This window comes from Siniperca chuatsi, linkage group LG8, assembly GCF_020085105.1.
Source record: "Siniperca chuatsi isolate FFG_IHB_CAS linkage group LG8, ASM2008510v1, whole genome shotgun sequence".
In the NCBI taxonomy this organism is placed as follows: Eukaryota; Metazoa; Chordata; class Actinopteri; order Centrarchiformes; family Sinipercidae; genus Siniperca; species Siniperca chuatsi.
Window position 1 is genome coordinate 19,633,407 of NC_058049.1, and position 16,548 is coordinate 19,649,954.

A 16,548-nucleotide genomic window follows, 5' to 3' on the forward strand; every position below is an offset into this window, starting at 1 on the left:
TGCACCTTTTTTTTTTGTTGTGAACACAAGCTCAGTGCCTGAAAACACAAAACCTGCTCATATAAACACTTTAAATGTTGGGACTTTTATCAAACCTGAAGGCAAATGCTGGTGTTATCCAGGTTTGGATGCACTGGGTGGAAAAGGAAGGTGACTAAAGTGGTGGAAGAGCAGTAGCAGCAGCAACTGAGCAGGGGAAGAAGTGACCTGAACTTTAACAGGATGGAGTCAATTCCCTGAGGAGTAAACATTCAGTAAAAGCTGAGCAGCCCATATCTGTGGAGTAAATGGGCAGTAGAGTGGAGCATGTTCCTCCCTAACAGGGCCAAGGTACACTGCCAGGGGAACTGAACTTGTAATTCCCTTTAGCTGTTGCTTGACTCATCAGCGAGTGCACCGGTAACTTTTTTCCAGAAAATAAGGCTCCGGATATCCATTATCAAGACTGTAACATTATATCAATATGAGAATAGATAAAGTACTATAGCTCTGGCAACCAGGTTCAATGATATTTTCATGGAGTACTAGTGAAAATGGACTGAAATAAAATGTCAGATCCACTTCACATTGTGTGTTGCAGCTAGAGGCCATTTACTGGTAAGTCATACACTTATTCATCATCACCAACTTGGCATTATAGCTTTTATCATTTACTCTTTCTGATATGTTACAAATTTGCTCCACTGAAGCTAAAACAAACTTTATATTGAGCAACTTGATTTAAAGTAAAACCCTTTTCTTAGGTGTGCGCTGGGGAGCTGCCTTATTGCTGCTGTTGTTGTTATCTGACACATGTTTGAGTTATTACCTTGTGTTAATTCTTCTAAAGAGTGTGAATATAAAGCTATACACCTCTTGATAATTGCAATCCTCTCAGGGAAGCTGAGGGCAGCCATCTGTGAATGGATGAAGAAATAATGGCATGGTTAAGAGCTGCTTGGGGGAACCAAACACATTTATTTGTGTGAAGTGCCATGTTTTGAAAGCCACAAATGAATCATGGACCTTTCTTACGTGTGCATCTATTTGACATTCTGGGAACAAGATGAAAAAGGTACGATGTTTTGTTTAAAAATAGTAGTTCATCTATTTCAGAGGATTAAATACAGTCAGTGAAAGCAGCAGGATTTGATGCTCTCTGTGTGTAATGATGAAACTGTCCACAGTTGCAGGGTGCAGGATGCGGGGGTGTCTCTCTGTTTTGGAGCAGGAGAATTTCCCCCTGCCTTCTACGTGACACTCTGACAGTACCAATCCAACCTTATCTGTCCTCTTTTCCTTTGCCTCTCTCCCCTCTCACCCCTTTTTTCCACACACCTTCCCCTTCGATCATCCCTGTCTGCGCCAGTTTCAAAACCCTGCTGTGATAAGCGCGCTGAATTAAAATGATTTCTTTTTAATTACTTTCCATATTAAGTGCAATCCGAAGCGCATGCATTATGTATGTATATTTCATTCCACTCTGTATGAGGATTAAACCGTTGTGGGTGAACCTTGCCTGAGGGCAAAATACACAAATGCAATTAAATTCATTTCAATGGGAGAAAAGACACTTTTTCTCACAGTAGACAGTTTAGGAGAAAGATTTTTTTTTTTTTTTTTAAAAGAAAACAATCCTGTCCTCTATGTGAGGATGTGAAGTTCATTATTCTACAAACAATGTGTAGAAATACATTCTTTGCTTTAATTAGGGTGAAGCTTGTTTTGTGCCTGTGCTTACAAGTGTCCTAAAAGGAATATAAGGCAGCTGAGAATAGCTATATACTGTGATTGCTACAGTTACTGCAACAGCATATAGAAACATTTGGCCAGCTTGTTTCATATTTCATTTTATAACAAATTAGCATGCAGGTCGTTTTCTCTGTTTCCTCTGAGGAATGAGCCGACTGTGGTACTTAACAAGAATCACCTGTATGGCTTACAAAAAGCACTGGCTGCTGAATGTCTGCTGCTGAATTATGTGTCCTTTATATCCTTAAAGCACAGATCAATAATTTGTCTTTGGCTGTCAAAAGACTGGCAGACAAATAGATGAGAAATTAAATGGAACAGAGATCAATTACAGCAGGCAGATCTTATGTCTGTTGAGAGGTCAGTAAGCTCACCTACACACACCTGCCACTCCAGGCCGCCACTACTTCGCTAGAGCTGGAGCTGCACATCAAAGGTGCACTACTTGAACTTGAAACTTGAATTGCCCATCCTCAACCCGAGAGACATTTGTGTCTTTCAAAACCTGAAGGGAAGAGACTCTCTCCACACATGGGGACCTTGATGACCCACAAGGCATAACATGAATTTACCCTCCTCTCTCTGTCATGCTCTGTTTAGAGAGCAAAGATACAAAGAGAACCTGATGTGTATGGATTTTCTTTTAACGGTAATAAGACTGTCAGGGGGGCTGTAGAGCTTGTGTGAGGATTTGGTGCCACAGACAGCGGTAATTGAAACTGACAGCGGGTTGAGCACAATGACTCTGTGGATAACAACAATCATAACCCCCATAATCATCACAGCAGCGCTGCATGCACACAAAGTTCTTAGGTAAACAAAATTACCTGGCTGACACTAACCATCTTATTCCCCCATCCTCATTGATTGAGCTTTCCTGGCATGGGGGCCCATGAGCCCTTGGTGTCACCCTGGAGGCACCCAAAAGCTCTGTGCCAAGGGTGTTGCATGTTTTGGAGCCCCTTTATCTTCAAACCCCTCTGGCCAGCAGTGTTTCCTCTACCTCGCATGTGTGAGTTGAGAGATGCAGAAAGACTTGAAAAAAAATTGTTTTTCAAGATGATAAACATAGCTCCTGTCTAAAGCCAGCATCACTTGTCAAAACAGGTGACATAAATGGCCATTTATTACAGACATTTAAAAATAAGTACAGTAATTATGTTTGCTATTTGTTTTATAGGTTTGGAGGACTCCTGGATAATACTCACTTTGAATTTTTATTTCCAGATAAGCTACTTTATTATGTTTACCTTTTTCGTTTGATTTCTTTTTTTTTTTTTTCGATCTGAGTGGTTTTAAGATATATAGCAGGTGGATTTAACTTTCTAATTCTGAAAACTCATTTTCTAGTATATTTATAAGACTCCATCTGCTAAGGCTTTGTTTAGTCTTACTTTTTTTTAACACAAAATTAATGTATTAATTACTGACGGGAGTTATGACAAGACTTTTGGGCAAAGACAACAGTTTAGCTACATGTTTTGGATTTAGACACAAAAACATTTTTTACTGATGTGAACTTGAACTGATGATACAGTAGCCTACTAACACGTTTTAATCACAATGCAAATCAACAAAAAGAACATTAAGAATGTTCTCGCTCCTTCTGTTTGCTAACGTCTCGCTGTCTGCTGTTCTTCTTTTCAGTGCTCTTCTGGTCTAGCATGGTAGCTAATGGTAAAAATCAGCTTTTCAACAAGTTTAAACAAGATCAAAAATGACTCTGACATCTGTGCCATTCAAATTGTTTTTTAAAAAATTGTCAATTTTGAGGTTTGAAAACTTCAGACTGAGCAACATTTCATGATCTTTTCAGAACCTTTAAGGGGAGACACCCCAGGCAAAAACATAATTTTTTCATGCACTGATCAATTTTGAGATTTTGGGCTAATTTGCTTCCATCACATGTCTTTCAGACTAGTGGAAGGAAAACACCCAAAATACACATTTAGGTGTTTATTTTACTAAACTTTTTCTGTAGATTTCTCCTAATTCACCAAAAGTTAGCATTAGAAAATGCCTCATTTGCATATTTAAACATACATTTCAGAAAACGTGAAGTACAAAAAATAATTGTCTTAATGCAAGTAATCAGGTGGGGAAGTTTTATGATGATATCTATTAGTTAAAATTTTTACCTTAGTCACCTGCAGTGTCTCCCCTTAACCCCAGTCACAGAGCAGAAAGGCTACACAGTAAAGAGGCAGAACTTGATTGGTTCTCTTATGAGCATTCTGAGCCCTGATTGGTGCTTTGCAGGTGACACTTTATAGAACCAAGGTTGAGAATAACCTTCTCATTTTTGAATAGAACAATCTTTTTTTCAAATTTTAGGGTCATTAATTCATAAAAGTCTACACAAAATGGAATAATTCTAATATCATATTGCATGTTTAATATGCATTGACATCTGGTTGCACTAATGTTAGTAATTATAGTTGTCACATCTTGGTTCATTTAAAGCACATGCAGTACCATTCATAAAGAAGAGACTTTTTTATACCAAATTAAATGCAAAAGATGCGCTGTGTAAAGGAGTCAGTCATGCCTGCCTACCATTATGTCAAATATACACACAGCGCTTACAAGAAGAAAACAATCTTTTTTCCATATTTCACTTTCAATTAATTTCTCGTTTTCATGAAGTCACAACCTAATTGCATGTGAGTCAGAGCAAACATCTGTCCTCATCATTTTCAATAAGTGCAAGCTGTCAGGCATGTAATCAGAAAATCATGTGCTGTCAGTCATATTCCATTACAGTCAGTGCAGCTCAATTTTTGTCAAGATGTGAGTTTTTGAACGTTTGAGTCTCATTTCCTTGTGTGAGCAGACAGAAAAACTTCCTGACTTCTGCATCTGGTATCAACAGCTGTTAACGTCTTTGTAGCAACAACAATAAAAGATACTAAACAAATGTTTCTTTTTTGTTTTTACTGCTAAGGGTTATCTCTGTTTTGGAGGTATTTTTATTTAATCATATTATAGGTCCTCAATTTTTGTTTTTCTAAAGATGTAAAAATCTACAAGAAACGGTTGCGAATATTATTCTGACTAGCAACAGTGTTCAGCAGGAAACAAAGTTAGCAGCCTCACAGCTTGGTGCTGATAGATGAAAGAGGTGGTGAGGTGTTATTATGGCTGGAGTGTACTCAAAGGAATGCAATGGATGGCCACTCTAGGGTCAACTCTGCTCAGTCCGCCCCAGGGGAGAAATCTCCAGCTGAAGTATCACCTGCTTTGATATTGGGATGTTATAGAGCTTCTGCCTTTTGCACACACACACCAAAAAACATGGAGGGTGGTGTGCACAGACACGTGTAAACAATGCACAGCTTTGCACAAGCATAATTATTATATGTGCAAGTGTGTATGCATGAAGTCTTTACGGTGGAAATTCGTAATGAAGACATGATTCTGCTTGTTTTACACAATTCACACACATGTATATGAATTCATACAGAAAACTATGTAACAAACATTAATATTCAACAAATCAGACTGTCATGCATTTGCTGCAATGCAAAATTGCTGCAGTGCAAAATTCTGACGAAATGTGGCAGTTTTCAAATTTCCAGAGTCAGTGAAGTTGACTGTAGGGCAAAAATCAAGCCAGTAAGTAATCCCAGGTTATTCTAGTTTCTTACCTCTGTGGTTGGTGGCAATCTTCCAGCCCCCAAACAGCCCCCCTCTGGTTCTTTCTGGCTCTCATTAGCCGGAGCAGGGGTGTAGACAAATGGTGAGAAATGAAATGGATATGCTTTAAAGTCTCTGTAATGGGTTCATGCGATGCCATGAACACAGCTAATTAAGGTCAGGGGAGTTCTCATCACAGGCAGTCCTACGGTTGTGTATGTTTTTATCAAGGGCATTTATTATGCAGCTCTGACGACCTGGGCTGCCTTGCTTCACCAGAGTGAGGAGAAGGGTGTCGCCCCTGGATGCCCAGAATAATTCTCTTCCACCTACAGTATTGCCAATTTTCTTCAAATGTTGCCTAGGCTTTCCTGGGCCAGCTAAACAGCAACAATGCATGAATAAATCTCTTTATTGTCAACATTATTTTCTACAATGAGTTTTTTTTAAGCAAATTAGGACCTGGACAAGGCTGCAGATTATACTGAATATAAGCGACTGTCCCCAGATAACCTGTGAGCTCATCTGTAATGTGTGTTTGTACAGACAAAGACATTGGCTGTAATTAGTTTAACAAATGGCTCACTGGTCATTTAGGAAAATGCTTAATAGTGCAGGTGACTAACAGCACGCACAGGCAAACATTAGCCCACACATCTATAATTTCTGATTGCCTTAATCACAGATAGATGAGACAGTAAGACCTAGGAGATTACTGCATAGGCATTTAAAAAATTGGATTCATCTCAACATTGCCGTCATTTAATAAATGTTCCAAAAGTTTGCAGTGAAAACAGGAGAGGTTAATGTCATTGCTAATAATTCTGCAGTTAATTACTTGCCTTTAATTATTTTAAATAGGTAAATAATAAACACTTGCTGACAGCACACTAACAACATTGAACTGTACCTCTTAAAAGTTGCAGTTAACAGTAGTGGTGTGCCCAAATAAAATGCAGTAAGTAAATAATGTACGCACAATTTGTACATAAACCATAATATTTTTATATTCAAGTCAAATTTAAGATTGGTACATACTTGGCTGCAGGTCAGATGTACTAAATGTTTTGACATCCAGTCACAAATCTTCACATTTGTGGAATGAACCTTTGTAAATTCAGTACACTGTAGTCGGTTGTCATCTTTATTTTAAAGATGATTGGAGAAAGTGAGATTTTTAGATGGGTTATTTCCTTTTTGATTGTTTTTTCATGGCCACATTGTTGCGTTCCAAATAGGAAGTTTTGTTAACCATTTACATAATTTAAGCAACTCATATCTGAGCTGGTATAAGGCCTTTACAACTATTTAAGCAGTAATAATAGAGTTAATACTTTAACTAGGAATTGCTGTAGCCCCTTAATGTTTGAACATAGACAAATAAGCAGGTAAAAAGAAAGCACATTGACATAATTGTTGAAGGAATAGTTGACATTTTGTAAAATATGCTTATTCGCTTTCATTGTGAGAGTTAGATGAGAAGATCAATACCACTCACATGTCTGTATGTGTAAATATGTAGCTGGAGCCAGAAGCCAGTTATTTCAGTTTAGCATAAAGATTAAAATAATCTGGCACATAACGCCCCATGAAACGGTGAATTGTCAATTTTACACTACATAGTTTTTTAGGGGTTAAGGGTTAAACAAGCGAGATATAATGTGTTAATTAACGAGCTTTAGAGGTGCTGGTAAAAGGATTGTGTTGCCTTTGGACAGAGCCAGGCTAGCTGTTTCCTCCTGTTTTCAGTCTTTGTGCTAAGCCAAACTAACTAGCTGCTGACTGTAACTTCACATTTACCGTACAGACATGAGAGCGGTTTCGATCTTCTCATCTAACTCTCTGCAAGTGAAAAGTGAAAATACGCATTTTCAAAAATGTCGAACTATTCCTTTAACTTTCGTTTCTCCTTTGATTACATTAAACATAATCAGTCATTTCATTTCATACATGTATTACATTACTATTTATGACAGTGCTACCTTCATCGACGCAGGAATAAAGATGGTAGCTGAAGCATCTATACAATGAGGGGAGGCCACTGAGCAGGATGCAGCCTTTGTTTAATCACATCAGTAGGCCTAAGTCTTCTTAATTATTTGATGGTTTGTTATGTTAAGAACCAAACATTAAAAACAGATTTTCTTTTTTAAACAATACATCACACCAGCCTTCTAGATTTGGTCTAAAACTTCTATTATTACACTTGTCAGTTTAACACTCTGATTATCACAGATCTAATTTTTTGCTATCTTGTAGCTTTCAATCTCCTGGTGATAAGTATCAGAGTGACTTATTTTCATGCTCACAATCAAGGATCGTATTACTGTCTAATCTCACGCTCCAAGAAGCGAAGCTAGATGAAGATCTGGGAGAGTTTCACTTCCAGACTGTTTTCAAATCAACCACTAAGATCTCCGTCTTCGGTAATCCTTAGAATGTCATTCACTTCTGATTTGTAACGCTATTCTGTGCTCACAGGAAGCTAGGCTCTGTGTGTGCATTAGTTAATTTTGAGTCATGTGCAGTGCTTAGAGGAGTTATAATAAGGGAAATACAACCTGCACTCATACATCAGGCAGTATGGTAGCTAGTGTACAGTAGATTCACATACCAGGACGTAGCTTAGTGATTTTCTGTCTGAACTGACTGAGTCAACACATGAATTAAATATTTTTCTTAGCAATTCTCTTAGTTACAAAAACACTCTGCTGCCACAGCACTTTAAAACCTCTCTTTTTGTTAAAAAGGTGAAGTTCTTAAAGTCAGCACACATTCACTCACTCTGAGCACCTACAAAGCACATTTGTTCTCCAAGGGGATTTGAATTAATCTGACAAGCATCCATTGACGCAAGGTTATTTTTTCAAAAATGAAACTATCATTAACTCACATCACAGGCAGCTGCTGCCCTTTTCATGTTTGCAAAATAGAAGTCCGGTATATTATTCGATATCTTTAGCAGCTCATTTGACTATTTCCCCCACCAAAAGTCCATCTAATATGTATTTCATTCAACAATGTACTGAACAAAACCCATTGTTTTTATATGTGTATTATTATTTATTATAGGAAAGCGTGTTGAAGGTTTCGATAAGATAAATATGTTTTTGTTGTTTATAATTTATTCATTTATTATTATTAGCTGACTAATGTGTCTGTCTTAATATTATTACTGAGTATTATTACTGTATCCATAAGATTTATTTATTTGTGGGTATATCGGGTTGTGAGGGGGGAGTGCCGAGGGAGTAATGAGTGTAAAGTTAGAAATGTTCTAAGAAATGTTGATTATTTGATATAAATACAGAGAAAAGAAAAAAAAAGTATATCTAATCAAGAGTCAACTCTTTAAGATTAACATATGTAGATAAAGATCATTAGTCAAATCAACATTTCCGCCCAAAATTGACATTTTGAAATGTGCATGGAAACTCTGCCTGACAATGTTCACAACAGTTTACAAATATCTCTTTACAAATATCATCCCAGTTGAGAAGTGCTGAATGGTTGTTACGTAGCTGAAAGTGTGGTAGCAGGAGAGGGAATGTAACCTGAGGCAGGAGAAGCACCCAGGTGAAGGAAGAGGGCACCCCGTCTGGGATCCACACCAAAACACAAATGTTTTGGATTCCCTCTTTATTAAAATATGAAACCACAAATTAGTCTTCAGTTCATTGTCCATGGAGGAATGAAGAGTTTGATCATAAGTAATATTGTGGAGGAGGTTGTGGGGTCTGTGGGGTTCAGCTTTGCCACACAGTTGTTCATGTTTGCAATACTGAATGATATAATAGGATTAATACGAGTTCTGTTTGTGACTTGTGCATTAACAGAACCTACTGTGCTTTGAAGCCTTCGTGGAGATAAAAAACATGAACAGACAGGGTGTAATCAGTTCATGAAAATGCACGGGCACCCAGCAGTATGAGATTAAATAGATGGAGGGCCACCCACAGATAATGCCAAAATAAACATTATAACAGCGTATAGTAGAAAATAGCCAAGAGGACCAGACCAGGAGAGTAAACAAAAGATAAGAAATAAACAAAAATCCCCCTTAAAATCATTTCCAACTACAGTAGGGGTGTAAAGAAACATTGGTGCATCAATTTGAGGTTGTAGCCAACAGCATTGATTTGAGACAATGGTGGACCAATCAATACCGAATTAAGCAAATTAAGGTGTTTCTTTGTATTGAAAGACTGGTATAGGCTGCATTAAAAAGTCAACGTTTTCATCCAAAAGATGTTGCTTCCCCTTTCTAAAAACAAAGACTCAATACAGAGGAGGTGACAGGATAGTTTTGGGCATCATGGCTCATGTTTTGATTTTCAGCAACTAGTAAAACTTGTAAAACAGTTTCACAATAAATTATCATGAATATATAGTCCATTATAGAGTAAGATCACAGGGTCTGACAGGAATCATATGAACAAGATTTACAGATCCCATTTGAGTATAATAAAGGGACTGTCTTGATTTGAAATTTGTGTGAATTTTGAATATTGTAATATACCCGTCTCTACCAATTCGTGTCTACTGCTCCAGATCACAACGCTAATAATATTTCAAAGTAAATGACTACAGAACAGGATGGATTTGTTTTAATGATCCCTGTATGTAAATGACCCTTTTCACATCTTTGCATCTCATCTCTTTGTTTTTCCACACATCCAATGCTCATCAGTAGCAATGACCATGAGACTTCCCACAGTGAGGAAAAATCTGGGCATGTTTAGGAACTCCACTGTCAGTGTTGAAAGGTATCTTACCAGGGGGGCTTTCTAATTAAACTGGTGCCCAAACCAAGGCTGTGGGAGACGATGCATCTGCTATGCAAAGTGGTTAGAAATCCTCCAGCTGCCCATCTGTAAAACTTTTCATCTGGCCTCCATCGAAAGGAGGAGGTTTGGGAAAATGCCTTTATTTTTCATAATCCCCCCCTCTCTCTCTCCCACCATATCCATATTTCATGAAGCGCTCTGGAGGTATGAAATTGTCTGAAACTAATCCACTACTGGATATTTAGTCCCAGATTAAAATCACTCGCTTCACTGACTCATAATTCTGTTCCTATTGATTGCCTATATATAAGTCAAGGATGTACAGAACGTTTTTCCCGGGACTCTGAAATTGTATCAGCACGGCTTCTCTGCACTGAATCCATGCAAAAGGTGGCAAAAGTATTTGTCAGGCTTTGCACTAACTCAGCACTGCACGTAGTTTGTTTAGGCTCATGTTTATATTGCCAAGACATTCTAAACTTGTTGTAACCCCCAATGGCACAAAAGCAACATCTGCACACCAAAGCATGATTTAAACAGAATTCAAACAAACCTGAAAACAACCCCTGATGATCAAGATAGACAGCTAGAGATACTTGGAGTCTTTACTGTTGTGTAAAGATGGCAAGGGGATCTATGCCATGTTAGACACTCAGGGGCAGATCAATCCATTGTTGCCTGAGGTAAAAGTGCAGGTATTTTCCCGCTAGACTGTAAAAGGGGTCGTCTGTCAACAATGCAAAATAACACAAAGGGCCTCAGATCTTACATGGATTGTAAAAAATAAATAAATAAATAAATTAAATCCTTTAATAGATAAGGATGGCAAAATTTTTGCTTATAATTAAGAAATATCTTAAAAAGACCAAAACCACAAAAGTGTTAGTCTGTCTTACATCTGTGGCACTCAGGTAACACATACATGGTAGCAGCAAGGCACTGTACCTTTTAGTAAACATTACTCAAACAAGTGTAAATAGTACATTTGTTGGGGACTATTTTCAGAGAGGGGAGTATTTACAGCAGCAGGATTATTAATGTTTGATGTAGTCAAAATAAACTACAATGGTCGTGTTCATCATAATCACAAAACATACAGGGCAGCAGTGTAGTCATTGATGTGTTTCTAATAGTTTTTGGACAACCATGGATATCTATGGCACAGAGGAATTAGTTATTCCAGCTTTTGGATACACAGACAATACTTGTTAGTGGAAGCAATTCATCGTTGATTTGGGTCTTGGGATTTATTTGCCAATAAGAACAATATAGAAAATTGCCAGCCATAACATAAATAATAGGAGCAGAAAATTCTGTCAGCCATACAGAATGCATAGTATTATGTTGGGATAGCACACTAGCAAAACTGTTGGCTTAATAGCTACCATGATTTCATTTTAGATTAGTAAAGGTTTCAATTGACCATAGGTTTGTTGTGATCCATAAACTTTCAGATACATAAAGTCAAATTCATCAGAGTAGGACTTTGCTGGGCAAAAAATGGGATAAATTTCATATCAAAAATATGCAAACAGCAAAAGCTGAAATTTGTTTATTGGCAGTAATTTGTTGGTCTGTTAAAACCAATTTAATTTCATTGCGGGTTAGTGATAATTGCTAATTATAATTTACAGTAAAATTCCTCTTGTTGTGGTGTGAAAGTGGCTGGAATGTGATGCACACAGGTGTGAAAGATATGATAACTAGAGGTATTATTCAAATACTATTCAAGTAATAGTCTAACTTATACCCCCCATGAATGCTGGTGTTATTGACATATCACTGATAAACATCTCTCCTCAAATTTGAATGTTTTCATGATGTTAGAGCTGAGCTAGCTGGAGAAATAACAGGAGGGCCAACTCAAGGCAAGCTGTGGGGGTGGGGGCCCCTTCAGATTTGCATTGGTTCTGTTTTCCTGCAGGGTGCTCTCCAACACACCATCCATGAGACTCAATCATCACAAAGATAAAGATGGAGATGTGTTGATGCATGCCTGCCAGAAAATCACAGCCCAAGCATTCAGTGCCAAAAGCCACACAGGCACGGCAGGTGAGAAACTGAACGAAATTCTGCAGGAGAGGGGGGAGGGGGGTTTACGGAGTAATAAGCACCAGTCTGTCACTGAGTCACTGTTCGTTTTTCAAACTGATGTTGGGAGGGATGTTAAAAAAAGAATTTCGCAAAAAGTTTGAATTGAAAACATGCAGCAGAACAAGAGTTGAGCAAAGTGTGTTTTGTAAAAAACAGATTTTGCTAGTAAACTTTGGAATAATCATTTAAAAAACCATATGTAATAAATAAAATATTAGAAATGCTGGATAGCATTAACTTGAGCAATAACAGAGTGCATTTAATGTACTTTAAGATACAAGCCAAAATTGAAATTCTGCAACAACAACAACCAACAGCTTATCTTTGTCTACAAGGAAAAAGTAAAGCACTTCCATGTGGACTTGATTAATTATGGAAATAAGTATTTGTTTATTTTCTCTGACTCTTCGGTGCAATAATCTGGCTGCAAATTGATTTTCAGCAGGCGCTAGCTAGAGGATCTGGTATGGTACAAGCCCTCTTTTCTCCAAAGATTATTCCATCTATGAAGAGTCTGGCAAGTAAACAAAGGAACAGGTGGTTGGCTGCAAAAGAGGCAAAGGAATAATACCACATCCACAGTACATGGATCGGTGTCTGTTTGTTGTTCTGAGCTTCCAAGCTCTCCAGTATCTGACTGCGAGCATGGGCCTAATGACAGTATTTAGTCATCTCCTCAACTTCAACAACATCCAGAAGCTTTGACAATAGTGCTGTTACTGTGGTCATAAATTGTGTTTTATTTTAGTTTTTTTCCCCTGTATCAGAAGACCGTTAGCTTAGCACAAAGACAGGAGTCCAGTAAAATAATAACTTGTTGTTTTTACACTGTTTGAATTAAACAAATGAGATATAATGTGTTAGCTTTAGAGGTGCTGGTAGGGAGATCATTTTTTACCTTTGGACAAAGCCAGGCTAGCTGTTTCCCCCTGCTTCCAGCCTTTATGCTAAGCTAAGCTAACCTGCCAGCTCCATATTTAACATATTAGAGTGGCATCAATCTTCTCATCTAACTCTCGGGAAGAAAGCAAATAAAGTTTATCAAACTATTGCTTTAAAGTAGCTATAATCAATATTCTTAGGCTATATTATCAATATATCACATGACTACTTGTATGTTAAAGGGGTCACTCATAATGATAAAACCACAGAGAATTAACACCGACTCTGCAGTTCTCTTAAGCTCTGCAGAACTAGTGTCTATAAGCTCATTGTTTTCATTTTCCCTACCGCAACTGTTTTGGTTCACTCTGCAGGAAGTTGTTTTCAGCAAAATAAGTCACTAAAAACTCCTTGTATGCCACCAGCCCAGTATAGAAAGTTAGCAGCTAGCTGGTGAACATAGTGGAGCATTTAGCAGCTGAAAAGCCATATATTTATCTCAGAAGCTGGTCAACACTAAAAACAGAGCTAAAGGGAGAGTGAATATTGGGCTTACACCCATCAGGTGTCCAGAAACATGACTTCAAATGCATGCTAATGTTGGACCGTATCTGCTGAATGTGTAAATAGGCAACTGCTTGCAAACAAGTTCACCATATCAACTTAAATGGTGATAATAATGTCAGTGTTGAGTTCACAGCTTGTTTCCGCTGTCCCCAAGTGTCCAAAAAAATTTTCAATGCATTAAAACACAAGGTAATAATACCATAAATCACACATAGAGATTTTAAACCCACACTGTATTGCTATACTCAGTAGTATTCTCCCATGGTTCACACTGTCTCCGTCACAAGACAAGCCAATGAGGATCCATTTACTGTAGATGCTTATTCTGAGTGTGCCACTGCTGAAATGATGATACAGCAACTGTAAATCAAGACAGAAACATAACTTGCTTCTCCTATTGGGTCAGGTTTGTGGGTCAACCATTTATATAACTCACAGCAAAACACATCCGAGCCAAAACTCATCTTGTTTGCTGGCAAGCCACTTCACTTTATGTTCATTCATTGCAAATACAAAGCATAGCAGACTTGATTAGCCTAAGAAGCTTTACAGAGTGTATTTCTTGGCTGTGCTAGTGAAGTCATCCAGCAATGACCAGGCCTGGCTGTAAAAACCCAAATATTCCAGAGGCTCCAAGCTACTGCAGCACACTGCACATACTGAATTCATAATGGAGAGCTAATAACTTGTTGTATGTTCTTGTTGATTCCTTGAAGAGGGATGATTTTAATGAGCCCCCCAGTGATAACTTCCAGTCTCAAGGCCCTACTGTACAGGGATGCTGTATTTTTTTAGGCCAATCATTTCACCTACATATTGGAAATTCCCCAGACGACCGTGACTTTTCCTGAACCCATACTTCGCTGAAAACATTACACTTTCCCTACTACCAGATTTGGGGACTCATCTGAATTTGAAAAACTGCGTCTTGTGAGAACAGAATTCCCAGGTGTGGTGAGCTTGCCCTGGAATTCAGATTTATCAGGTTCTACTCCAAATACAACTCGTATCAAAGAGGGAGCGAGGATCATTTGCCAAATAGTGAGAAGACGAGATGATTCCATGGAGTTGTAAAATGCCTCTAAACTTAATCAAAATGAAAAAGAGAGAGAGAAGACTGAAACAAGGTCAAAAATCTTTCAGAAAGATCTATTTAGCCTTCAAAAACTTGACAAAAATGGCAAAATTCAGTTTTATATATTAAGTACTTCAGTGATACAGAAAACAAAGAAAACAATTAATTGACCACAATTGAAATTTTTTTGCTCATTGTCAGCCTAAATTGACAGCCACGTTAAACACAGGAGAAACCACAATAAACCATCAGTCACTTAGTAAAACGTTGGCAGCTGTCGTTGCTGCTTTACTTATCTTTTAAATTCCTTTGATAGAAGTGTCTGTGGATGCAAAAAAGAATGCATGCCTAGGGAAATTTACCAAGACAGGACTTATAAGAAGTTAAGTTGAAGGTATTTTCAAAGGTCATCATCGTATGACTTATTTTGCCTCAGGTTTGTGTGAGTTCGAGTTTCAGGAATGATATTTCAGGTTATTTTCTTTTATTGGACTTGATGTTCATATTATTGGCAAGTGTGACAGCATAAGGCAGTTTAAAAATCAAAATATACTACTTTTCCGTGCATTAACTGCCACAGTTTTTTTATGGCTGATTTTTAATAAATTCTAATGAGTTTGGCTATGGGCAGGAAACATGCAACAAAATCCTCTTCCTGTTCTGTACAGCAACATAAACAAGGACAAGTGTGAGGAACAGTAAAAGTCACAGTCTCTTAAAGTACTGTGATGTGAAAGTTACTGAGTTGAAAGGACACATTTTCGGTGCTTTTTGTGTTCAGCTGCTGGTTGTGGTGGTCCTTGTGGATGTTTATGAGCTGTGAGAGCAGCTCTGCCAGCAAACTGGAGGTATGTAAAGCTTGGCAGTTTAGCAATTATGACATGTTGAGCACAATTCATTTTTATGACTAGGAGGAAAAAAGCCAAGGATAACAACAATTAGATTCATCTCTAGATTTTAATGTTTAAGCACCAAAAGCACTATACCATTTGCCTAAAGTTCATTTTGATTTTTGATGGCGTAGTGTTCTTGTTTGAATGGCCTAGATGACAATCAGGGATGGACTGGAAATGAAATGAAAATTGGCTATGTACTTTAGAATCACCCACCAACCCCCTCTAAATCAATCTTAATTACTTCATTTTATTACATTTTTATCAGTATATTACTATTTTTAGTAGCAAGAAGATAGATGAGATGAATAAGAGATAGAAAGGTAAGACTTCTCTGAGCATGAGCTTATGAGCAATGTGTTTTTCCATTATGATTGCATTGGACCTGTAGCTCACTGACCTGGGCCAGTTGTCAAACACAAGCCCACTGTTGTCTTTGCTTGTCTGATTTATGTGTGCGTCCCAATTGGCCAGGAGGTGGAAAGCAGATACCACAGAATGTTGTGGAATCCTCCAGAACATCCAGATGGACAGTCCAACTCTGGATGACATGATGTCAGGCTGAAATATTTTCTAGCGCAGCCACAGTGTATTTAATAGCAGAAACATTCAACCATAGGACATCAAGAGTATTTTTCTATGATGTTTGATCATAAAGAGGAAGAGACATGAATTTCTGAACTTGTGATAGTTAAGACCCCAGTTAGCCCAGAATTTTTTACTTCAAATCTTAGCTTGGGGCTTTCTAAAGCCAACTCTAGAGCGCTGTTGTTGATATTTTTTCTGGGTTCTCCACAAAATGAAGCTCACAATAATGTCAATTGGTGTTCCTGTAAAACAAAAGGAAATGTATGAATGCTTGTTGTCCAAAAACAATCTTAAA